Source organism: Pseudorca crassidens, chromosome 11 (genome assembly GCF_039906515.1).
Source record: "Pseudorca crassidens isolate mPseCra1 chromosome 11, mPseCra1.hap1, whole genome shotgun sequence".
Taxonomy (NCBI): domain Eukaryota; kingdom Metazoa; phylum Chordata; class Mammalia; order Artiodactyla; family Delphinidae; genus Pseudorca; species Pseudorca crassidens.
This window is the reverse complement of record NC_090306.1, coordinates 104,354,467-104,379,072: the sequence shown is the minus strand read 5'-3', so window position 1 is coordinate 104,379,072 and position 24,606 is coordinate 104,354,467.

The following is a 24,606-nucleotide window of genomic DNA, read 5'->3' as shown; positions in this document are numbered from 1 at the left end:
GTTTGATCTTCCTCGTCCACTGGTTTGTCATCTTTCCCACCCCTGGATGTGCGCCCGGGACAGTGGGGTCTGGTCTGTCCACACTCTTCTCCCCAAGAACAGCACAGGAAAATGGTGACTTTTCTTAGAAGAGTGAATGGCCGGTAACAACAATCAGTTATACTCTGTAGATCCTTAAACAGCTATTAAAGTGATGTTTTTAAAAGAGTTCGAACAATGAGGGCAAATGTTTGGGAGACAATGTTAAAGAAAACCATGGGCCCCAGAGCTGCACAGACCCCCTGGGATCACAGACGTGAGGTGCACATCGGCGCGGCCCCAGGCCAGACCAGGCTGTGGGTACACATGCAGCCCCACTGATGTGATCGCTCGTCACCGGCCGTCATTCACCCCAAATTGCTGGCCGGCGACCTCACCCTCTAGGAAACCTGGTCATTTTTCTCTGAGATCCTGCAGCGTATGTCAGGGTCCCCAGGACCATCCTCAGGCTCCGTGATTTGCTAGAAGGACCCACAGGACTCAGCCTGTAGTCCCCACAGCTAGGATTGGTCAGGGCGACACGACACAGCAAAGTTGACAAGTGCACAGGTGAAGCCCGAGGCCCAGGGCGGGCTCCCAGGGTCCTGCTCGGAGAGTCACCAGGAGGTGTTCAATGCCCCAGCAATGAGTTGTGACCTCACGTGTGAGATGCTGTCTACCAGAGGAGCCCATCAGACGCCTGTGCCCAGGAGGTGTCAGAGGGCTGGTCATGCCTGACGGGCACCCAAACTCCAGACTCCAGGAGACCCTGCACTCAGCACAAACTACATGGTCTGACAGTCCAGGTGCAGAGCGCCCCTCCTCATGGGAGGGCGAGGACCCTCAGAATCCACGTGCCCAAGTGCTGGGGCCCAGTGTGCAGCCAGGCCAGCCTGCTGACCTCCCAAACCTCGTGTCTCTTGCGACCTGTTAGTCCCCTCACCCGTCTGCTGGGATCTCGGCTGCAGGGGCCCCACCTCTGGTGTGGCTCCGCGGCAGCCTTCCTCCCGAGGACGGGGGGGTGGGCGTTCCAGAGGCCCCTGTACTTTACCTTGCCTCATACCTGGCAGGCACGTGGTCCCCAAGGTCTGTGGGAGCCCCAAGGGGACCCACCGCCCCTGGACCCCCACCCCACTTCTTGGTCTGCACCCCATTCCTCAGTCCCCTCCGTGTCCCTGGTCTCCCACCCGCTCCTGGACAGGAGATAGCCTGGCACTGGACCATTCCTGTCTCTCCCCAGCTATCGGGTGACGGGGTTGGACTAAACTCTTTCAGTTCTGATATTCTTTGAGTCTTTTATTTTATTTGTGGGTAAAATTAGATGAGAAGAAAGCCACTCTGTATAACAGTCAGTCCTGAAAGAAAAGGCAAATTAAATTCTTCCTATGAGCCTCTGTCGCCTTTCATGTAAGAAGAAATAAAATCTGTACAGAGCGTTTCCTCCCCAGGACCAGACCTGCATGCTGAGGCCTCGTTCACTCACTGAGCAAGTCCAGCACCTGCAGGATGGCGTCTAGGCTGGGAGTGAATTAGTGTGTGTGTGTGTGTGTGCGCGCGCACGTGTGCAGGAGTGGCTCTGTGTCTGTGTGCAGGTGGGCACGTCGTGTGCCTGTGGGGGGTCCAGCCCCTCGGGGGAGGACAGGTCCCTGACATCACGACCCAGAGGAGGGAAACCGGAGGACCGGGCTTTGTGTTTTCTATTCAGCAGGAGAGAAACACAAACATTCCAGGTGTTTGTAGGTTAAAGCTGGGAGACTAACTCATTTTGCGTAAAAAGAGTAAAACTGCGAAGGATATGCACAGGTCCACGTGCAGACACCGAGTCAGCAGAAAAGGAGCTTGGCTCACTGAGGCCGCCCCAGCCCATGGGAGCCCCCCGCCAGCTCTGCTGCCCTGTCTCCTGCAAACGCGGGCTGGGAGTCCAGACTCCACGCACTCTGGACAGGGCCTGCCCGGCAGCATCTCGGGGGAGGAGTTTGGGGAGGCGGCTCCTACCAGGAAGACGAGAGCAGAAGAAGGTCCCAGCTGCTCGTGGCCTCCTGTTCAGTGGTTCTGGGTGGGGTTCTGCTGGGGACCGGGTTCAGGGCACTCAGAGCAGCTGGGTAAATGGCTAGGGGTTTATAAGGAATGAGCGTGGGGGGCACACCTATCTGATTCCCTTCCCTGCGTTCCCTCGTCCCCCAGGACCGTGAGGACATCTACCTGTGGTCTGGGGGCATCTTGAATTGCGGGACCTCCTGCTGTGGGCCTGGGTGTCACAGGGGCCGTGTCCCGCCACGTCAGGGGCTGCTTTCAGACTCTCATCTGCGTTTCCATTCCAGGAGTCGTAGCTCTTCTGGCCTGAGTCCCTCCTGACGCCCCGAAATCTGACTTCTGTATATTCTCCGGGGTCTTCTATCTCCCCCTCCTCCACCCTGGGGGCTCCAGGGAACCTCACAGCCACCTGGTCCAGCCCATAGCCCCGAGGCCCTGGCTTGCTGCCCACCTCTCCGCCAACAGTTCCCCATCCTCTGTCCCCTCACAGCCGCCCTCCCATGTGCCCACATTACACTCGACCACCAGCTCCAGTCTTGGGCTGGTCCTTTCTCCTCCTTGATTCTCAAATTCCTCCCATCAGAGCCGGGAAGGGCATCCACGGGTGCTCAGGGCCCCTCACGGCTCAGTCTACTGATGCTTCTCCTCAGCAGGAGGGAGATTATTTTTGTGAAGTGCATCTGCAAAACACATCTGTTAATTTTCTGTATTTGTTTATCCACAGTAGAAATTCGAACTGGTAACTGTTTCACATGGCAGCTCACAAATAAACAGGAGGAAACAACACAACAGAAGGACTCAGAGAAGATGAGAGTTAATGTCATCATGCTGGTAAGCGGGCAGTCAGAGAAAGGTGGGGACGGAGGGAGGAGGTTGCAGAGAAGGGGAGTGCTGAGATGCAGGTGAGGGAGGGCGTGTGGACACAGGGAGGGGGGACACACAAAGCCCCTGGCTGGATTCCGTGCCTCTGGCTTTACAGAGCTTGAGGCCCCAAGGGAGGAAGGGGGTTGAGTCCTCTTCACCCCAGGGTTAGCTCCAATGGAGCCAGAGGCCATCACATGGCCCAGCTTCCCCTCCCAGCCCCCGGAGTGACAAAGACCGGGTGAGGATGGAGGATGAGCTCGTGGCCAGTAGGTTCCTGAAGGTGAAGACGGCCAGTAGGGCCTGAGAGCACACCCCCTGGGTGAGGGGGGAGGCACCCAGAACACACCCTCCTCACGTCTCAGCTCGGGCAGCAATGGCCAAATGCATTATGGGGGCTGACCTTGAGCAGACACATGTGCCCACAGATCGGGGGCTAAAGGCCAGACTCAGCGCTGGGGAGGGCCCTGTTCCCATTGCCTTCTTGCCGTGTCCCCTCATGCAGAGAGAGAGGGGCATCTGGCATCTCATTCTTTTTTTTCTCATTCTTGTGGGACACAAGACACTAATCCCATTGTGGGGGCCCCACCCTCATGACCTAGTCACTGCCCAAAGACCACCCCCCTCCTGACACCATCCCACTGGGGGAGTTAGGGCTTCAACATAGGAATTTGGGGCACAAACTTTCAGTCTATAAAAGACCCAGAAAGTGCTGGTGTCATCTCAGATAATCGCCGTCCTAACCCTGTGAAGGGCATTGTCACCTCATCTTACAGAGAAGACACAGAGGCTCGGGAGGGAAAGCTGTGTGTGTGTGAGTGTGCAAACACACGTGTGTGCACATGTGTGAGTGTGTGCACACATGCGACCAGAGCTGACTTTTCCTTGGGACGAAGGGGGCAGGCCTGTGAGACATCTGAACATAACACCAGAAGGGAGAGGGGAGGCAGGAGACAAGCCTTAGAGCTTGGTGACTTTGCCCAGGGACACCTGGCAACTTCTGGAGATAGTTTGGGGTGTTCCACCCCGGGGCAGGGTGCTGCTGGAACACAGTGGGGCTGGCCAGGGACGCTGTACACCCCAGGGAGGTGCTGTTTCGCACCCTGCAGTGAGCGGGGTGACCCTGCCAACAGTCCTTCAAGTCGGCTCCAGATGTCGGTGCAGCTGAGACCCCGTTACCTGGTTACCTGAGAGGAGCCGGGACCCCGAGGGAGGGGCTGTGGGTGGCGGTTGAACCCCCAAAGGATGTCTCTGTACAGAGCTGCCCATCTTCAGAGTTAAGTTCCAAGAAGCCCTGTCATTCTGAAATTAATGGTGAGTGGGTAATTTTTTCCCCTTTCTTTCTTGCTTTTTTACTTCAGATGATTGAAGTTGAGGGAAGGGACCACCCAGCGATCCCTGGGATCTAGAGACAAGGAAGCTGGGATGAGGGCGATGGGACCACCCTCTCTGAGCCACAGAGCAATAGTGGAAGATGGGGCAGGAGAGGGAGGAAGAGGTGACAGCCCACCACTGCGGTCCTCCCAGCCCTTGCCCTTGGGGTGTGGGAGGGACGCAGGGGTCATTTCACCGGGCCTCCCTAGTCTCCAACAAGAGAGTGAGCTGCAGAGACACCCATGGGCCCCATCCTTCTCTGGACACCGGCTCTGTAGCGAGGGTGGTGCTACTTAATTCTGTGACAGCCCTGCAGAACCTTCTTGTGGGACGACCCCAAGTCACCCAGCCAAGGAGCAGGCCTTGGCCCCACCAGGATCCCAGTTTACCCTGTGCGGGGCCGGGACAGAGACTGTCTGCTTTCCCAGAACCGTCTTGTCCAGCTGACACGGTGTCTGACTTCCAAGTGGGTCCCTGAGTCCCGCAGCACCCGGCTGGGTGCATCCCTGCCCACAGCCCCACGTCTGCCGGGCCCTCTGCAGTCGGGTGCCCAGAGCAACAGCCTTCTCTGTGCTTGGCCTTTGTCCTGTCTCCCTGGGCAAGGGGCTCAGGGAGGGAAGAGTGATGGGTGGGCTGGAAAAGCAGCTGGGACTGGGTGGGGGGCTTCCTCGGAAGGACTGCCCCACACGACACCCCAGGCGGAGCTTGGACAGTCTGGAGGCTGAAAGTGCAAGGTCCAGGTGTCGCAGGGCTGTTTCCTCCCGACCTCTCTCCTGGGCTTGTAGACGCTGGCTTCTCCCTGTGTCCTCACATGGTCGTCCTTCTGTGTGTGTCTGTGTTCTGATCTCCTCTTCTTACAAGGACCCCCATCAGAGGATTAGGACCCACATGACCTCACTGTAACTTAATTATGTCTTCATAAGGCCCATCTCCAAATACAGCCACATTCTGAAGCCCCGGGGGTGAGGACCCGAGTCTATGGATGTGGAGGGTCACACTTCAGCCATATCAGGATCTGAAGGCTCAGTGATGCTCTGAGAAAGAGGATGTGGACACTGGTCCAGCTCTGCTGGCTGCGGGCAGAGGAGGATGGTCTAGGGCTGGGAACCAGCAGGGCCCAGCTCTGGCTGAGGACAGGGTGGAGGGTGGCCCGGAGGCCTGGGAGCTTCCTAGGACGAGTGGGAGGCCGAGAGGAGGAAACATGGGTCCGGCGTGCCCTCCCTGAGGGCCTGGGGGTCCCAGCCCTTCAGGGGAAGCTTCAACCCTGGCTCTTTCCAGGAGTCTGGAGGGAAACCTGAGCTATGGTTATTCCGTCAGCGCTCAGGACTTGGTCTCTCCAGCAGCACAGTATTTGTGTGTGTGTGATAACAGTCATTGAATTACCGGATTGTAATACTATATTTGGCCCCTGTAGAGATTCCATTAACCATTTACATAAACAAATGACACAGACTCATTAAGTTATTAATATCTTACAGAGACACAATCACCCTGTTTACATCTTTGAAGAGATTTACGAATAATGCAACCATAAATCCTTCTGGAACCGAGCGACCTGAAAAGTGAGGAGGGGGCTTCCCAGGGCTTCTTTCCAGAAAGAAGCTCATGCTCTCGACCAGAACTTTCCTGATGAGCTGCAAAACCTTCCTGCAAACTGCTTCTCTGTTGATTGTGACGGTGCCCTGTCCCCAGTTTCTGGTGGAGTCAAGCCCCGTCTACTCCAATGGATTGGTGTGTTTGGTGGACCAGCTCTTTTGCTAGATTTGAATTTGTAGTCAAAGTGTGGACCCGTCCAAGCGAGCCCTCCACCAGAAAAGGTAAAACGTGTGCTTCTAAGGCAGGCTGAGGGGTCCTGCATGGACAGGAAGGCAGAGCAGGGCAAGAGAAAGGGAAAAGGGAGGAGGTCGGGTCCACACAGAGCTCAGGAGGGGGCGCCTTGGGGTGTATCAAGGCGTGGGAATGCCAGCTCAGGGCTCCTGTTTGGCAATGTTCTGCTTTAAGCACTGTTCCGGGGTGAGGGTTTAACCCACCTGGGTAGCACCATTCCCCCACCTTCTTGAAACGCCCTTTGGTCCACAAACACCAGGTCGGTCGATCGCCCTTCTCACCTTGACACTTTCTCGGGACTCCTAGGATTACGTTGCCACGTGACCCTAAAAGGCAGAGTGCAGGTGTGTGTCTGGCGAGAGGGCCTCTGACCGTTCATGCAGCTTCTTCCAAGAGCAAGGAAGGACACTGTTCTACCGTCTTGCTAGGGTCAGAGTATAGCTTTAACAAAGAACACACTTGGTTTGGTTTTTAATGGAGTATGGGTCTCTCATTCACAGCCTTTAACAGATGGTTTCTAAAAACCATCTGTCCCTGAGCCCTTTCACACTTTCCAGCCACCCCTTCCCACCAGCCTGGACCCAGCTGACCTGGGGGCAGACAAGGGCGGCAGTGAAGCTCGAGGGACGGGGGGATTTGGACAGACTCCCGAGCCTGACTCATTCTCCGCTTGTCTCTCCTTGTTCTGTAAATTCCATGGGAAAATGTTTCTCTGCCCACATCCCTTAGAGCTGTTCCGATGAAGCTGATCATGGCTGCCCTCTGTTCCTGAGATGGGCCTATAGGACTTCCCAAAGCCACACAAGCCTCAGGCCATGGGGTGAGGGCTCTGGATCCCAAGAGACGTCTCCTCTAGGCTCTGTGGCTTTTCCGGGCCGCTGCTCCCATGGGGGGCAAGCTCCCAGTGGACAGGAAGCCTTTGCTGTCCTGAGGTGAGGTCTGTCTGTCTCTGCCCACCTGCTTCTTCCCCCTCCATCCTTCTTCCCCCGTCTCTGCTCTGTCCTTCCTTCCCACCTACGTGTGTTCTTTTTCTTTTAAAAAAGGCCAGATGCCGTCTTCCTCACCCCATTGCCAGGGTCTTTGACTCATCTTTTCCATTTCCTTAAGGAAATTATGGTCGAAACAATAATTTCCCATCTTGTTGGATCTCTCCAGCTGACAGAGGGTTTTCCAGGCATGTGGCCCATCCCCGCAGGCTGCCCGGGGTCCGTGGGGGACTTCCGACCCTCTGGGCTGCTTCCCGCCAGGACAAGGATGCTCTGCAGAACAGACTCGCGTGCAGAGGCGCTGAGTGAGCGCGAGGACGTCAGGAAAAGTGACCCACGTTTAACCCTCTCTGGCTGGCTTGCACCCGGAGAACATTCTTCAGAGGTTAAAAAGCAAACCAGAACAGAGCAACAGAGCGGTTGGAGCGTTTCGCACACTCGAGACGCAGCTGCAGAATTTAGGACCAAGGCTAGCGGAGAGCTGCCGGGGCGTGAGCCCCACCTGCAGGGTGTCAGCCATGACACCCAGCCCATCTATCTTCCTGCTTCCTCACAGCCTAAATTTAATTATGCAAACCTGATCTTGGGTCTTAATTAAATTTTAAAAAATATGGCCTGTTCTCTCTGGCAACAAGGCAGTAACATTTCCACCCCATTTCCTTGGTGAACAGCTCCTCTGGGGGCAGGTCCTGGGCGGTGTTCGAACGCAGACCACGACCAGGATGGCCCTCCTCACCCTGCTGCTTGGTCTGGGGCCGTCGGACTGGCACGGCCGCACGCACGCCTTTTGACAGGAGCAAATCAGAGAGGGGAGCCCAGCGAAGCCTTGCTGTTTGTCTGTTTAATATCCTAGAACAAACAGCCTGAATCTCTGTCAACAGCCATTACGCGGAATCGTATTGTGTTTCCTCCTCTATAAATCCAGCTCGTTACCCTGCTTGACGGATGTGGGCCAGTCGTTCCTGTTTGCTATGTTGTTCTCAGCTCCACCGATGCCCCCTCCCCAGGGAACATGCTGGTGGGGGGCAGGTCGGCCCAGCTCTCAGTCCTGGGCAGCTCCTCCCAGCCCCCAGCCCCTCTCCGGGTCTGGGTGGGATCTGGGGGAGGAGGGAGACCAGGCCACAGCAAGGCTCTGGGGCACACACCTGCCCACCCTGCCCCACCTGCTACCTGGCCAGGGAGCTCCAGGGCCCCGGCTCTTCCACGTGGCGGCCTCGTCATGTTCACGTGAGGCCGTCCTGTGTCCCTCCTGCTTTCAAAGGCTGCTGCAGTGTGTGCCGGGACCTGCCATGCTATGATGCCACACCCACAGCTGTCAGACTCCCACCCTCTTGGCTCATGGTCCAGACAAGGTGCTGGATGGCATCTGGACACAGAAAAGAGAGTCCTGTGAGGACAAAGTATAGGGCCGCTGGTGCCGTCTTGGGAACAGGGCAAAGCCCTGAGATGCTTCTGCGGTCACAAAAGAGACCCCTGGTTCATGGGGTCTGTCGTCATGGGGGGGCGGGGAACGTGAGGATGGAGCAGCAAGGGTGACCCTGATGTCCCCACAGTGACGGTCACGGGAGCGGCTTCACTGACCTGACACACACCAGGAGCTCACACTCACACACCAGGAACTCACACACCAGGAACTCACACACTCGGAACTCACACTCACACCAGGAACTCACACACCCACGCTCCTGGAACTCACGCCCACACAGCAGATGAATAGCTAACAGCTGAGCACAAGGTGGAATCGCCCAGAGCCATGACATGAGCCCCACGCGCTGCTGGACCTCAGTCCTGCACCTGTTTGTTCCGCCGCTGTGGAAGTGCTACCTCTTCTGTACGAAACAGAAAACAGAACCAGAGGGAGATGGAAGGTCTTACACTGCACTGCCTCACCCTGCACGCTGCCTGGCGCCATGTCCTGACTTTCCCGGGGCCTGCTGGCGCTCACCTGGCTCCCTGGAGAAACGACCCAGGGTCAGCGAGCACCTCTTCGGGCCTCCAAGCACAGCAGTGGGCATGGCCCCCACCTGCCCTCTGGGAACCGGCTGCCCCCTGAAAGATGCCCAGGTTCCCATCCTCAGAACCTGGGAAGAAGTCTCCATGCACAGCAAAAGGGGCTTTGACGGGTGAATGGGCTAAGTATCTGGGATGGGGGAGCGGCCCTGGACTCTCTCAGGGGCCCTAAATGTGACCACAAGGGTTCTTGTCACAGGGAGGCAGGAGAGTCATCAGAGAAGGAGGAATGATAATGGAAGAGGCAGAAAAAAATGATAATGGAAGAGGCATGGGACGAGATGCCACCAGCCAATGAAAGCAGGTGGCCTCTGAACCTGGAAAAGGAGGTGCAAAGAAAAGCGTTTCCTTCTCTGCACCGGCTGGAGCTCCCAGCCCTCCCGACAGACACCAGATGTGTGGGTTTCCACACCGCGCGATCGTGACACTAACAGGAGTGAGCCCAGACCCCCAGGTTAAGGTTGTCACCTAACCTGGGGGTCTGTAGAAATTGTATGGAATGCCTCGAGAATCACTTTCACAAAATGAATGATCAATGGATGCAATTTCTTTATCTTCCCCTTTCCTCTTCACAGGCGGACGTTCCATTCAGTATAAGTCTACTAAAGAAAATATGAAAGATGTAAGCTAAGACAGTCAGGTTTAGAGGGAAGATTGTTACCTTCCTTGCTAGCCAGCTATGGTACCTCTGTAAGAACAGGTGGGAGTCACGATCCGGCCATGTTAGAACTCATTCCTCATCCAGTGGGATAACAGAGGAATTTGTCTTTAAAGTTAGAGACTCTCATATATACAGAGTGTAGAGCTGATGAAAAATTTCAACTGTCAATTGAAATATTTCTTTTCCCTAGTGCTAACAGTAGTTCAGTCTCAAAGGGGGAAAAAATACTGTTGACACACACAGTTTAAAAAAATTTTTTTTTAAGAAATAAAGTAATTCTGCTGTTAGAAAAAAAATAGAGTAGTGATTTTTGGATCAAAGAGAAGAAATATTCAGTACAAGAAAATCAAGATAATGTGTGATCTTATTTCAGAGTGAATATTTCAAACAAGGATGATGCAAGAAAATGTAATATAGTGTTATAAGTTAAAACTATTCAATTCTGGAAACTATTTCCCCAATGAGTGCAAATATTAAGATAATTATTAAAATGCACAGAATAAACTGTATGAAGTAATAACATGACAGAAAACAATGCATTTAAAATATATGTAAAAGAAAGTAAACCATGTTCACTTCATGCCATGGAAAAGAATACCAACGTATATACCAATAAAATAATAAAATGACTTATTTTGCAATTAGAAGATTGGATCTCATATTTATAAAGAAAATAAGGAATTTCTACTATCCAAGAGAAGAATGTAATGATGGAGAACACACCAAATAAAAACGAAAAATACTAAAAACAAATTAAAAGGTTGTCACCTGTGCTTCTAACCGGCTGGCTGCACATTGGAGGTCCCATGAGCTCCTCCTTGGGGTCAGTAATTTGCTAGTGCAGCTCCCAAAACTCAGGAAAGCAGTTTAGTTATGAGGTGACCAATTTACTGTAAGGGCTACAACTCGGGAACAGTGGGATGGGAGAGATGCACGGGGCCAGGTGTGGGACAGGTGCGTTGGCAGAGCTCCATGCACCCCCTCAACATACGACCCTCCCAGCACCTCCAACTGCTCAGGAAACCCCATGCTGTAGGGGTTTTTGTGGACCCCTCATTACTTCGGAGTGGCTGATCGAATCATTGGCCACTGGCGATTGCTTCAACCTCCAGCTCCTCTCCCCTCCCTGGAGGTTCCAGCCCCTGATCGCCTGGTTGGTTCTCCTGGCAACCAACCCTTATCCTTAGAGACTTTCCAAAAGTCACTTAGTTACCATAAACCCTGTGGTTGCTGGTTGTTATATGATTAGCAAACACACCCATTTCACCTTCATCACTCTGATGACTTAGGAAATCCTGAGTGTTTTAGGAGCTCTGTGTCATTAGGGAGAAAAACCAAACATGCATTTCTTATCTCACATCACAACAGCATAGCAAGGATTCTCCCCCCACCCCCCAGAGCCTGGAAAAGGAACCCAGCTCAGCTGATACCTGGATTTTAGCCCCACGAGATCAGTGTTGGGTCTCTGGCCTCCATACGGTTCGAAGCCCCTCAGTTTGCGGTCCTTTGTCACAGCAGCCATCAGAGACTGACTCGGGGACGGAGCCCTGCTTTGCAATCACGTATCTCTTAATCCTCAAGACAGATCAGCCCCAATGACTTTTTTCCTCAAATAATACACTGTTTGATTCATACTTTGTTAATTTCATAATGATGTAGTTGTGTGTCTTTTAAATAGCCTTTGTTTTCCTCTTCTTGTTTGATTACGTACTGTCTGAGTTTTGGGTGAGAATTGAACTCAGTGATTGTGAATTCATGTCGTCTGTCTACAAGATCATGGATTGCTCTTGGCTTCCTAAGGGAGGAAGCGCATTACGATCCCACGTGGTGGTTGCATCCGGGGATTTGCTCATAAACTGAGTCTCTGGCTTCTTGGTTTTTGTCAGATTTCCCTCTAGAGCCCCCGGAAGGAACGCAGCCCTACTGACCCCTCTTGGACTTCTGATGTCCAGAACTCTGAGATGATAAATCTATATTGTTTTGAGCTACATTTGTTCCAGTGGCCCCTGGAAACTCATACTGTCTGACCTGCACTGTGTGAAAAAGATTAGTGCAGAGACTGGCCACTGTGCTGCACAGCCATGAGCCAAAAAGAGCTGGGTTTTAACTCAATTTGGGTACCTGACCTTGAGCGTAAAGCATATTGACCATACGACTATTGCCTCTTTCATGGAACATCAGTGCTAACAAAGCTTCTGGGACCGCCTGCTCTAAGGATCTCAAAGGCATCCTGCCAACGACCAAGCCTGTAGGGGCTGGGCTCCAAGGGTTCGTACTGCCTGGTGGCACCCCTGCTGCAGATGGATGTCCTCAAGGCGGGGCTATGCTCTTACTTCCTGGCAGCCCTGAGCACTGCTGCTTCCTAACGACATGAGTTAATGATGATGATAATAAGGAAGCTTCCAGTGAGTCCAGCCTGCTGGGGTCTGTTTTGTTCTCTTATCAGATTTCCGTTTGCTCTCTTGCTTCCTTATCTTACCAGGCTCTGTTCCATAGTGGCCTTGCTCCAGTTTGGGAAGGATGGATTCTGTGGGACAGGAAGCTGGTGGGCCCTTGTGCAGTCATCGCACACACCAGACCCACATGGAGGCCCTCAGCCTCCCGGCATGGTACCATCCACCCACCACCAAGTGCCGCGGGCCACCATCCGTCTCTGGTAGCCGGCTGCCACCTAGAAACTGCTTCTAACCGCTGTTGCTCCGGCCCTGCCAGATGGGTGGAATGAACGGGAAAACCCAGGGCAGCGCCTCCTGGGCCCTGGCGGAAGGACCCTCCAAGTTCAGATGTGTCCACAGATGCAGACTCCCTCCAAAGAAAGCAGAGGACAGATGAGAAACAAGGGAGATGCCCAGGGTTTTGTGTGCGCTTAAGTTGCACGAGGCTTGACTCCCCCCTCCCTCCCTCCATCCTCCCTCAGTCCCTCCCTTCTTTTTCTCCCTCCCTCCCCCTCCGCCTCATCTCCCCTCCCTCCTAGATCCTTCCCATTTTCCAATCACCCTCCTCCTTTCCCAAACCCCTGGGAGAACCTAAGTGTCAGAGGTCCCAGGTCCTGGAGGCCCCCCAAGATGCAGGCTCCAGGACGTACCGCCACCTCTCCTCTCTCCCTGGCTGTTCTGTGGGGTCCTGTTTACAGAATGGAGCAGGGTGTGGCCCTCCCAGATGCTCTCCATCAGCTTAGGTGGAGGTGAAGCCCTCAGATCTTTCCCTTCTGCTGCTGTGAACAGTGAAGGCTGCCTTCCTTCGAGGGCTGGGAAACCCACCGACCTGACATCCTGTGTGGTGCCGGCTCTCCAGACACTGGGACCACATCCTCAGGGGGTCTCCAAAGAACATGCACATAAGCATTAGCCTCAGGACCTCTTTAAAATGCTGTGGCCAAGAGACAGCTCCAAACCCTGCCGTGGCCCCATTCTTCCCTGAGAACCTACCAGATCCCCGCAAGGCCCTCCAGGCCCGACACCCCTCTGTGCTCATCTTCCTCCTGTGGGACCCCCTCCCCGCTGTTCCTTCAGCACGCCATGTACACATCACCTCACTTGTTCCCCCCGACCCCTGCCTGGGCTCTGTCTGTCTGCACCCTCAGCCCTCCTGGTTTGGGTTCAAGGGCTACCTTTTGGGGTGGGGGGCTTTGATTATTCCATCTAAAATGACATGCGACCCCCTATGCTCCCCTCCACTTTCCTGCCCGAGCTTCTCCCCTGCACCAGCCCCTGTCTGTCTCTCCACGTGCTGCCGTCTCCTCCCGGTGGGCTCAGCTCCAGGACCCGGTGGGGATGCTCGTCTGCTCCGGAATCTCTGGGCCTGGAACAGCCACGTGCACAGGAAAGAGTGCTGAGGAAATGAATGTACAAAGGAGTGAAATAATGAAAACACACCTTTGGCCCAAAAAAGGAAGATCCAGAAAGTGGCTCATCCTTGGTCCAAAGCCTTGGAACCCAGACGCCAGCCTTGTACCGTATCTGGAGGCAGCTTCTGCAAAGCAAACTATCAGAGCGGAGCCTGCGCTGGGCTCGGGCTGCGGGAGAAGCCCTGTGGGTCAAACGTCCCCGCGCTCACAGGGATCTCCTATCCGCTTCATAAATTTAGTTAACAGCAGAGTTTCTGAAAGAGTATAAAGTAGAAATAAAGCTCCCTCCAGACAGAAGAGCCGTGGTGAAAATGAAACACTCTTCCTCTCGAGCCTTTTATGAGGAGGGAGACAGAGGTCCCGCCGTCATCTGTCCCAAATCAGAGCTGCGCTCCGAAATCACTGTCGCGGGCTAGACCAACGTGAGCTGTGTTATTCCAGTGCGCTTCTCAACGAAATGCAAAATATGCCATCATCATTATTCTCATGTCATTGGGGGCCTCCTGGTCAAGTGAAGATATTTCAGATGCTGCATTTCCAAGTCTAAACTGGCCACACGGTATTTAGGTGACTCCGCAAAAGAATTGCCAAGCCATGAACCAGAGGCGTGGCACCCGAAGTCTTTTTATACCCAGACAGGCCTGCACAAAAAAGGGGATAAAGTTTCATTCTTTTCACTTACTCCATCATCCTCTCCATCTTGAGCGCTGCGCTTGGGTGTCCCTGGTGCTGTCCCCAGGCCAGGTTTCTGCTGCGAGCCTTGTCCCTGTGCCATTAATAATCACCAAGGTCGCTTGCATGGCAAGGATACGCTCACTGCCTTCCTAAGCTCCCTGGGGGGCCACGACCCAGCTACAATTTGTTTCCTCTTCGGAGAGCTGGAGAGACACTTGACCTCATTTCATGTGCTCCCTGGAAAAGCCCCAAGGTCTCCAAGGCAGAGATCCGCAGACTCTGGCCCGCCTCTGCCTGTTTGTGTGAATAAAGCTTTATTGGCACGTGCCCCACCCCCACCTGTCCCTCATTATCTACGGCTGCTTTCGAGCTGGTTGCAAAGGAGGACCTGTGGTCCTCAGAGCTGACGATGCTCACTCTCTGGTCTCTAAGAAAACGTGTATGGCTCCTGCTTCAGCTTCCCCAGTGCCACAGTGGAGACTTGGGGGCAGATGCCCCAATTCCTCACTGCTTGCTCCGAACGTCCTAGTTCTTTGCCTGGGAGGCTCTTCCAGAGGAAACTGTTCGTCTTCAGGCCCAGGACACATGTCCCCCAGACATGAAGGATTTTCTGATACTGTCCCTGTGAGCCACTTCCTTTCCCTCCACTCTCCAGAGCCCCCCGACCCCCACCCAACACCCTGCCCACACTGCCAGCTCCTGGGCTGGAGCCCACTGTGCCTGGCCCCTCTCGGGGTGCACCATTTAAAAACGACCGTAGGATGGTACCCAGCACCCACAGGGAGGTCGTGTCCTCTGCTTCCTTCCCTCCCATCCAGTCCTGTTCCTCACTCTCTCCAGCTTCTCCTGGGATCACATCCCACTCAGATGTGCGGGGTCTGTCCCAGAAGTGCCCAGAGCCCAGAAAGCAACAGACTGGGTTTATCCAGTGGTCGCCAAGCTTGCCCAAAGCCACTGTGGCTGGAAACATTTTTATAGGTTTGGTTGTATGATGTTGCAGCCCTGGGAGACCCCAAGAACAACTTCTGGATTTCCTTGGAAAGCGGGGACGCAGAGGAACCCCGTCTGGGTGGAGACGAGGTCCCAACAGGTGGAGGGCTTTCTGAACGGGTGCCCTGTGTGGCAGGGGCAGGGGGAGGGGAAGTCTGGGGCAGGAGGCAGGACTGGGGAGTGGGAACTGGCCCCTCGGCCCCTCCTTCCTGCTGCCTTCTGTCACCTGTGCTCCCAGCAAGGGTATTCCAACTACACACTCACCCTTAAAATGTACGTGCTGAGTTTTGGGGGAAAACTCTAAATCAGGAAAAATCAGTTGCTAAGGCTGGACAGAGATTTGCTGAGTTATAGGAATGCAGAGGGAAGAGTGAGCTCTGGGCCTGCCTCTTGCAGGGGAGGGGGCCCAGGAGTGGCCCCAGGACAGTTAAAGGGCTTCTGGGTGGGAGACGAGGAGAAGCCAGTGGGGAGTGCTGGCGGCCAATAGTTCTCACCTTGTAGGGGGGCCCTGGCTGTGTTTATAGCCAACAAGGAATTAACAAGCGCCCACTTCTCCCCAGGAGCTCAGTCCCCCAGGATGTGGACTTTGGCAAGCCCCATGTGAGCCCTTGACTGTCCTCTGACCTTGATGTGCTGACCCCTGTTTTAACCCCTCTATTTGCTTTTTGGTCCTCAGAAACAAACAAACAACCTCCCCCCCACCAAAAAAAAAGAAAACACCAGAAAACCTGGCAAAAATGTAAACAAATTCTGAACCAAAAGTAACTCTAGAATACGTGAGAGGAATTTTCACAATTTTCTTTTAAAATAAGAGAGACATATAGACTGCCCATTTTATTTATTTCATACTGAAAATTGCTGGTAGACATAACACAAAATAAATGTGGCAAAGAATAAAGAATTTCACACAGTAAAATAGACTGTGATCATTTTCACAAAATTTAATTAAGAAAATTTGATCTGTGTGGAAATAATGCACTTATGAAGCAAAGGCAGTGTTTATCTTTGGTATAATTGGCATAATCTTGTATGGTCAAGCTGATTGTTGAACTAGATATTTGTTATAAAACTGATACCAAAACGCCTGATACCCACAAAATTAATTTCGATAAAATAAAAAGGAAGACAAAACTAGCTATATGAATCATGAAAAAATAATCAAGGAATTATAGTAGATGGAAACATTCTGGTTTTATTTTTAATCAAACTTGGCTAATTAATTAATTAATATTTTATTTTACTTTACTTTTTAACATTTTTATTGGAGTATAATTGCCTTACAATGGTGTGTTAGTTTCTGCTTTATAACAAAGTGAATCAGCTATACATATACATATATCCCCATATCTCTTTCCTCTTGCATCTCCCTCCCTCCCACCCTCCCTATCCCACCCCTCTAGGTGGTCACAAAACACCGAGCTGATCTCCCTGTGCTATGCGGCTGCTTCCCACTAGCTATCTATTTTACGTTGGGTAGTGTATATATGTCCATGCCACTCTCTCATTTTGTCCCAGCTTACCCTTCCCCTTCTCCGTGTCCTCAAGTCCATTCTCTAGTAGGTCTGCGTCTTTATTCCCGTCCTGCCCCTAGGTTCTTCATAACCATTTTTTTTTTTTTTTTAGATTCCGTATATATGTGTTAGCATACAGTATTTGTTTTACCCTTTCTGACTTACTTCACTCTGTATGACAGACTCTAGGTCCATCCACCTCACTACAAATAAATAAATTTCGTTTCTTTTTATGGCTGAGAGGAGGAAACATTTTGTTTTGACAAACTTTGATCAATAGTTATAGTTCTATTTTTAATATTTATATTTATTAAAATTGACTCAAATCCCCATATGGGTTTAGAATATCCTCTTCCTGTAAGATAGTCTTCCATCTATTCATCCACCCACCCATCCACCCACCCATCCACCCATCCACCCATCTGTCATCCATTCACCATCCACCCGTCAAGCCTTCCATCCACCCACTCAATCACTCATCCACACATTCAACGATGCATTTTTTTATCCATCTAATCATCTCACTGCCCATCATCCATCTATCCAGCCAGCTGTCCATTCATTCAGTCCTTAATTCATTCTGCAAAGTTTGAAGTCATTTAGAGGAAAATACGTAATCAGTAAAATAATTGCTATGTTAGAATGTGGGAAAATACCACAGGAATCAGAGCTCAGACCAGTGGGCAGATGGGAAAGAAGCACTTTAGGCCTTGGGTCCTGGAATAGCACCAAATTGGACCCATGTATTCAGCTCTGAACTTCTTGGTGGAAAAAGCAATGACAGCCAGTTACGTATCTTTACCGTCTACTAGGAGAAAATGCATTAGTGTGTTAAGGAAAGTAGACCCTTGCTTGGCATTCAGATCCGTGATCACATTTCCATTTGTGATGCCTCCCTGGGGCAATCACCGAGCAGATAGTACCTTCGAGCACCCCCTGAGCCATGCAAACGTGGTCCCTCTGCAGCCGTGGCAGGCACCCTCTCAGTATGGAAAGACGTGAGGACAGGTCACAGCGGGAGGGAGCAACCTCTGGGCTCTTTAGATCTGCTCTCTAGAGCTCAAAATGATGAAGTTGTATGTCTTTGTACAATGCAGTCATTCAGACTCTCCCGTCCCTGAGAGCAATCTTTTCAACAATGAGTTTGAATTAGTGAGATGAGGTCGGATTGCTAAAAACTACCCCTGTCCCTGGACCCTCACTCTGGTTATCTCCTTAAATTATGGTTTAATTGATGAGTGAGTGATACCAGGTATAGCGGGTAGGATGGTGCCCCTGCCCCAAAATACGTCTACCTAGAACCCTGGAATGTGATCTTATTTGGAGAAAGGGTCTATCAGACATCATGACATTAAAGATCTCAAGATGGGATCATCCTGAGGTTTCCAGGTGGGCCTGAATCTGTGGAGGGCTTCCTATGGGACAGAAGAGGAGACACAGAGGGAGGAGAAGCCCACGTGAAGTCGTGAGGTTGGAGGAAGGGATTGGAGGGATGCCCGATAAGGACCAGAGGCTGGAGACACAGCAGGGGCTCCATCAGGGTGTCCAGAGGGAGCAGCTCTGTCGACACCTTGACCATGGCCTTCCAGCTTCCAGAACTGCAGCTTGTGGTCATCGGTTATGGAAACCCCAGGAAACAAATACACCATGTTTCAAGTACTTGTTTAGTTAACCTCCCTTTAGGTGGAAGATGGATGCCCTTGGATTTGGAATGCCAGCGAGTGTCAAAGAAGTCTACAAAACAATAAATATTTTAGTTAATGGGCTCACAGTCTCTGTGAGATTTTCTTCTTCCCCCAAACCCACCTACCTTAAAATAAGGACGGTGGACCTAGGCAAAGAACGATAAACTGTCTCATCCAATGCCTTGGACCAGAAGCTGATGATATGTCCCCATCTACTAAGTAATTTAGAAGGTTTGTTGTATGTCAAGCCCTTGGTGTGGTGTCTGTGTGGGGGATGACGGCACGGGAGCGATTAGGGAGGGGATGAGGCTGAGAGTAAGGGAGGAGCTTGCTCAGCAGGGAGGGGGTGATCAAGTCCTCAGGCTGGTCCGCATCTGGATCAGAGGTGGGGGTGGCAGGTGTGTCAACATGGGAACCTCGAAGGTAGAGACAGTGCTGGCATTAAAGGGACCACCTGTTCCTGGATAATTTTTGGTGAGTCTTGAAATTCCTGAGATTTAAGATAAAAACTGTCTGAGCCTCAGACTTAAGAACACACCTCCCCTGCTCCTTCCTCGTCCCTACAAGGCAGGCACCCTTTTCTCCTGCCCGAAGATGTTTTCTCCCGCAGCACCCAGAGCGCTGCCTGGTCGGCCTCCATCCAATTATCTCGCTGCCACTTGACGGGTCTCCCTGAGCTTCCTTTTCTGGAACCGTCAACTTTTGTTGCTAAAATTACACTTGGCTATGCTGAACTTGGTTCAATTATAATTCTCACTTCTGAAGACTTATTTCCTACAAAAATCTGCTCCGAAGCAACGGAGAACGATTTCTGCTCCCTCCTGTTGCTGCCTGCTTGAGAGGCCCGGTCCCCCCTTGAGATGGGGACACGGCCTCCTCTCAGCCCAGCCAGGCTACCTCGTCTTCTGGGAGCTTCCAGTGGGCGCACAGGGACCTCCTCAGACCTTTTCAATGGAACCTATAAAATAATAGATACTTTATCCAATGGGCTCACTATCTCTGTTATTTATTATATATTATACTTATTTGTTTCTCTTACTCCCAATCCTCTGAATATAAAAACAGCAGGACTGGGTAGAGTGAATTAACGAGCTCCAGAACTCAGGGGATGATTGGAAGCTGTATGCAGATAAGTAATTGCATCATCTTGTTACTGAACCCAACTTGGTTCTGCGCGCCTACACACCATACATCCTATCTATTGACACCGGGTTGTGGTGAAGGAAAGTGTGGTGTTTAGCGTAGGTGCCGGATAAAGGGTCCAGACAGCTAGTGCTCAAAAAACTTGAACTCCCCGATGAGTTTCAGGAAAGCATTTTTAAAGGCCAGGCGAGGGAAGGAAGTTGAAAGGTGTGTGATTAGCTCTTGTACAATTCTCTGATCTGTTCCTGGTGAGACGGGGTCACAGGGTGGGGTCACAGGGGTTAACATCCTCAACCCTCAGGGTCCAGACCCCAGGGTCTGGGGTCTACATGCTCACAGTCATCATGCAGGTAACTTCCTGCATTCTGTGGGGGTTTTAACATCTGTAAAACAACAACAGGAAGGTGCATCCAATACTGTTATCTAGGTACTTCAGGGAGGAACTAAAGATTCTGTGGCTGCCATATGGCTGATTCACTGTTTAAATTGTTACCAGTTCTCCTGGCCCAACTGATACATCCTTTCAATCCTTAATTCTTGAGTCAGGCTTCTGTGACTCAGGGGAGGAATTTCTACAAACAAGAGGCAGGCAGAGGACATGGGGGGGAGGGGTCTGTGGTGGGAAGGCCCCCACGGGGTCCTTTTGTGTTACAATTCCACCTTCCTCAATGACCCTGTGACTATGGCTGAGTCCCAGAGACCCTCTTAGTGTCATGTACCCGTCACCTTCAGGACTTACTTCAGCTTCTGCACAGGTGTCGTTGTGTTTTGCCCAGAGGGGGGATTAGTGGTTCGGTGACCTCCCAAGATCAAGGTCATGAGATCAGGGATTTAACCCAAGCCTGTCCAACCAGGAGTCTAGCCCGGCACCATGGGGCCCCACAGCAGAAAGTCCTGGTTGGCTATTTCGCAGAGTCACCCCCTGAAGAGACACCACGGAGCAGGCTTATTGCCCTAAAACGTGTGTGAATCCCAACACACAGACCCCTTTGTGAGAGGCTGCCACAAACAGGAGTATTTTAAAACTCCAAGTGATATCATACGATATTGGATGATATCACTTATATGTGGAATCTTAAAAGAATGACACAAATGAACTTATTTACAAAACAGAAATAGACCCACAGACATAGAAAACAAATTTATGGTTACCAGAGGGAAAAGGGGGGATAAATCAGGAGTTTGGGATTAACATATACACACAATTATATATAAAACAGGAAAACAATAAGGACCTACTGTATAGCACAGGGAACTGTACTCAATATTTTATAATAACCTATAAGGGAAAAGAATCTGAAAAAGAATACACACACACACACACACACACACACACACACACACACAAAACTGAATCACTGTGCTGTACACCCAAAACTAATACAATATTGTAAATCAACTATACCTCGATAAAAAAGTAAACAGAACAAAACAAAAAACTCCAAGACATACCACGGTTTAAAAAATCACCTGAATTCATCACTTGCTTGTTTAAAACATAGATAACACCCGCTAACACATCCAAACGCATGTCCTGAGGCCATGCTTGGAAACATGTCCTAGTAGAGGAAAAACAGTTTTTCCTCTACCCTTCTGAGTTCTTGACTGAGACCCCCTGTGATCAAAAGCCGATTAACAACAGAAAAACAGAAGTTCATTCACACATACCTCATGCACACATGGGACAGACCCAGGGAAACTGAGTAACTGCCCGAAATGGTGCTTATAAATCATCTTGAGCTACAGACGAAAGAGATATTGTGGGGCTTCCCTGGTGGCGCAGTGGTTGGGAGTCCGCCTGCCGATGCAGGGGACGCGGGTTCGTGCCCCGGTCCAGGAAGATCCCACGTGCCGCGGAGCGGCTGGGCCCGTGAGCCATGGCCGCTGAGCCTGCGCGTCCGGAGCCTGTGCTCCGCAACGGGAGAGGTCGCAACAGTGAGAGGCCCGCGTACCGCAAAAAAAAAAAAAAAGAAAAGAGATATTGTGGGGGGTGGACAGTGGGGCGAGGTAGTAGGGCGTCTCCGTGGATGAGAGACTCCTGTGATTTTCGAGTCGCGGTTCTCCTCGTGGTGCAGCGGAAGAGTCCCTCGCACGCGGACATTCCAGACCTTCTCCTGCCCACATCTGCTGTTGCTCAAAATAATCAGCTCACAATCATTCTTATGTCAGAGAAGAATATGTCTCTGCTCCCTTCAGCACGTTGGTTGAATTCGTTCTGCAAGACAGAGCTGGGAGCAGACGTTGCACCCCAGAGGGCTTCGAGCCTGGGAAGCCCCCCTGCCCCGAGCCTGTATTTCATCTTCTCCTCTTGAAACCAGAAACCGGCCAAACCCCACCGTCTTAATGTGGCCACCTTCCTTAGATGGCACTGTTATCTTTTCTCCTAATTCACCAGCCCGGGTTAGGGGAGCTCCCCTCCTGAGACTCACGCCTCCATCTTTGAGCTCTGTCACCAAGGGAAATATTTGCACATGACCCGTGATGAGCTGGGGGACGTTGGCCGGCCACTAGCGATTGGGGAGCACAGTGACCTTGGAGGGAAGCAGGGACGCGGAGGGACCTCACTGGGCTGACCCGGCTCACAGGCCCCCTAGACGCGGTCCCACCTTCCCGAAGCCCTTTGGGGGCTCATTCAACTCACTGAAGGAGGGCTGCTCCCAGCGCTGTTCTCCTAGATGTAGGTCCCAGGCCATCTGCCGAGATTTCCTCTTGTGGGGCTCACAAGGCAGAGCGAGGAGAAAGGCCTCGCCATCAGAATGCCCAGGGCTGCGTTTATGAATAAAAAGGAACTTTTGGTTCTGTTTTGACAATAGGAAGTACGTTTACTATTTTCTAATTCATTACACACTTAGTCTAGGTTTTTCCTACCGATGTTTCCTTATATGTGTTCCTTCTAAAAGTTGCCAAAATTGTACTCAGGCTTGAATTTTTACTCATGGAAAACATTTGAGGTTTCTAATATAGTAGCGATCCCTAACTATCTGAATATGAAGATACTCTTTAATTTCAAAAAATAGTACAGATTTTTTGCAAGATATAGAGCACAGGGAATCTTGTCAATATTTTATAATACCTTTGTATGGGATATAATCTCTAAAAATATCAAATTACTATGTTGTATACCTGAAAGTAACATAATATTGTAAATCAACTCTACTTCAATAAGAAAGAGAGGAAAGAAAGAAAGAAAGAAAGAAAGGAAAGAGGGAGGGAGGGAGGGAGGGAGGGAGGGAGGGAGGGAGGGAGGGAGGAAGGAAGGGAGGGAGGGAGGGAGGGAGGGAGGGAGGAAGGAAGGAAGGAAGGGAGGGAGGGAGGGAGGGAGGGAGGAAGGAGGGAGGGAGGAAGGAGGGAGGGAGGAAGGAAGGGATGGAGGGAGGGAGGAAGGGAGGGAGGGAGGAAGGGAGGGAGGGAGGGAGGAAGGAAGGAAGGAAGGAAGGAAGGAAGGGATGGAGGGAGGGAGGGAGGGAGGGAGGGAGGAAGGAAGGAAGGAAGGAAGGAAGGGAGGGAGGGAGGGAGGGAGGGAGGGAGGGAGGGAGGAAGGGAGGGAGGGAGGGAGGGAGGGAGGGAGGGAGGGAGGAAGGAAGGGAGGGAGGGAGGGAGGGAGGGAGGAAGGAAGGAAGGAAGGAAGGGAGGGAGGGAGGGAGGGAGGGATGGAGGAAGGAAGGAAGAAAGGAAGGGAGGGAGGGAGGGAGGGAGGGAGGAAGGAGGGAGGGAGGAAGGAGGGAGGGAGGAAGGAAGGGATGGAGGGAGGGAGGGAGGGAGGGAGGGAGGGAGGAAGGAAGGAAGGAAGGAAGGAAGGAAACAACACCCAGGTCAAGTCCAGCCTCTGCATCATTCTAAGGGCCCTCAGCAGATACTTATTCCTAATCTTAAAATCGCTCACCTCCAAAGGCAGGTGACAACCGGACCTTCCTCACAGGCTGAGACTTAAACAGGATCGAGCGTCTCCGTCTCCGGCCCACGGATAGGGCTCAGGAAGTGCTGGGGCCTCTCTGCCGCCGATCCTGCCTGGGCTGCCTCTGCTCTCCCCTGCTTGATGGACGCGGACCTCAGAGGCTGTTTATTAATTTGCTGGCGTGGGTCACCTCCCCTCCATGCCCCTCCCCTGCAGGTTCCACCAGAAACCCCACCTCGGTCCTGGGCCTCTCTGGCTGGATGCCCTGACCCCCTCCTCTGCCCTGCCCTGAATAGAGGGCTCCGCAGTTGGGTTTCAGAGACAGCTCCGACTCAGCCGTCTGGAAGTGAGCTGCCCTTTTCTTGGTCCTGGTTCAAGGACTTTATCTCTGTCACTGTCCCACTAAGTGCCCCGGAGTGCATGATGCCTTCATGAGCTCACCCGTAGACAGTCCACTGTGCACCGGGGGCCATGTCAGAGGGAGGGAGTGCCACTCCCAGGCAGGGGGGAGACGTTCCCCTACGATGTCAGGCTGTGCGCTTGGTACTTTCTCCCCTCCTGACGGAGGCCCGACTGCAGGCTGGAGTCACCTAACTGTTTACACAATCCGAGGCAGGAGCAGGGTCTGCCCTCTGCTTGTTAGGAAGCTGTTGTTTTCAACATTGATCCTCAGATGAATGCCTTCTGGGGACACTGGCATGAGATTCATCTGAGGGGCTGACGGAATAAAATGCACAACCAAAAAGTTGAGAGTCATGTTTTATTGGGTGGACAAGACTGAGGATTTAAGCCTGGGACACAGCATCTCAGATCGCTCCAAGGAACTGCCCCAAAGAGGTCAGAGAGGAGCCAGGATCTAGAGGAGTTTCTGCAATAAAGGGCAGGTAGTTGGAACATCAAAAGATTCTCGTTTATTAAAGAAAACCAGACGTCTCAAGTTAAGGAATTTCATACTTTTCTATACGAGAAGATGGAAGAGTCTGGGCTCATTGAAATCATTCCTTTGATGTGCACCTCAGCTTCCAGGGCTGGTATCCCGTGCTTTCCCTTCCTGAGATCTCTCAGGGCTCACCGTCAAGGTGGCTGTAG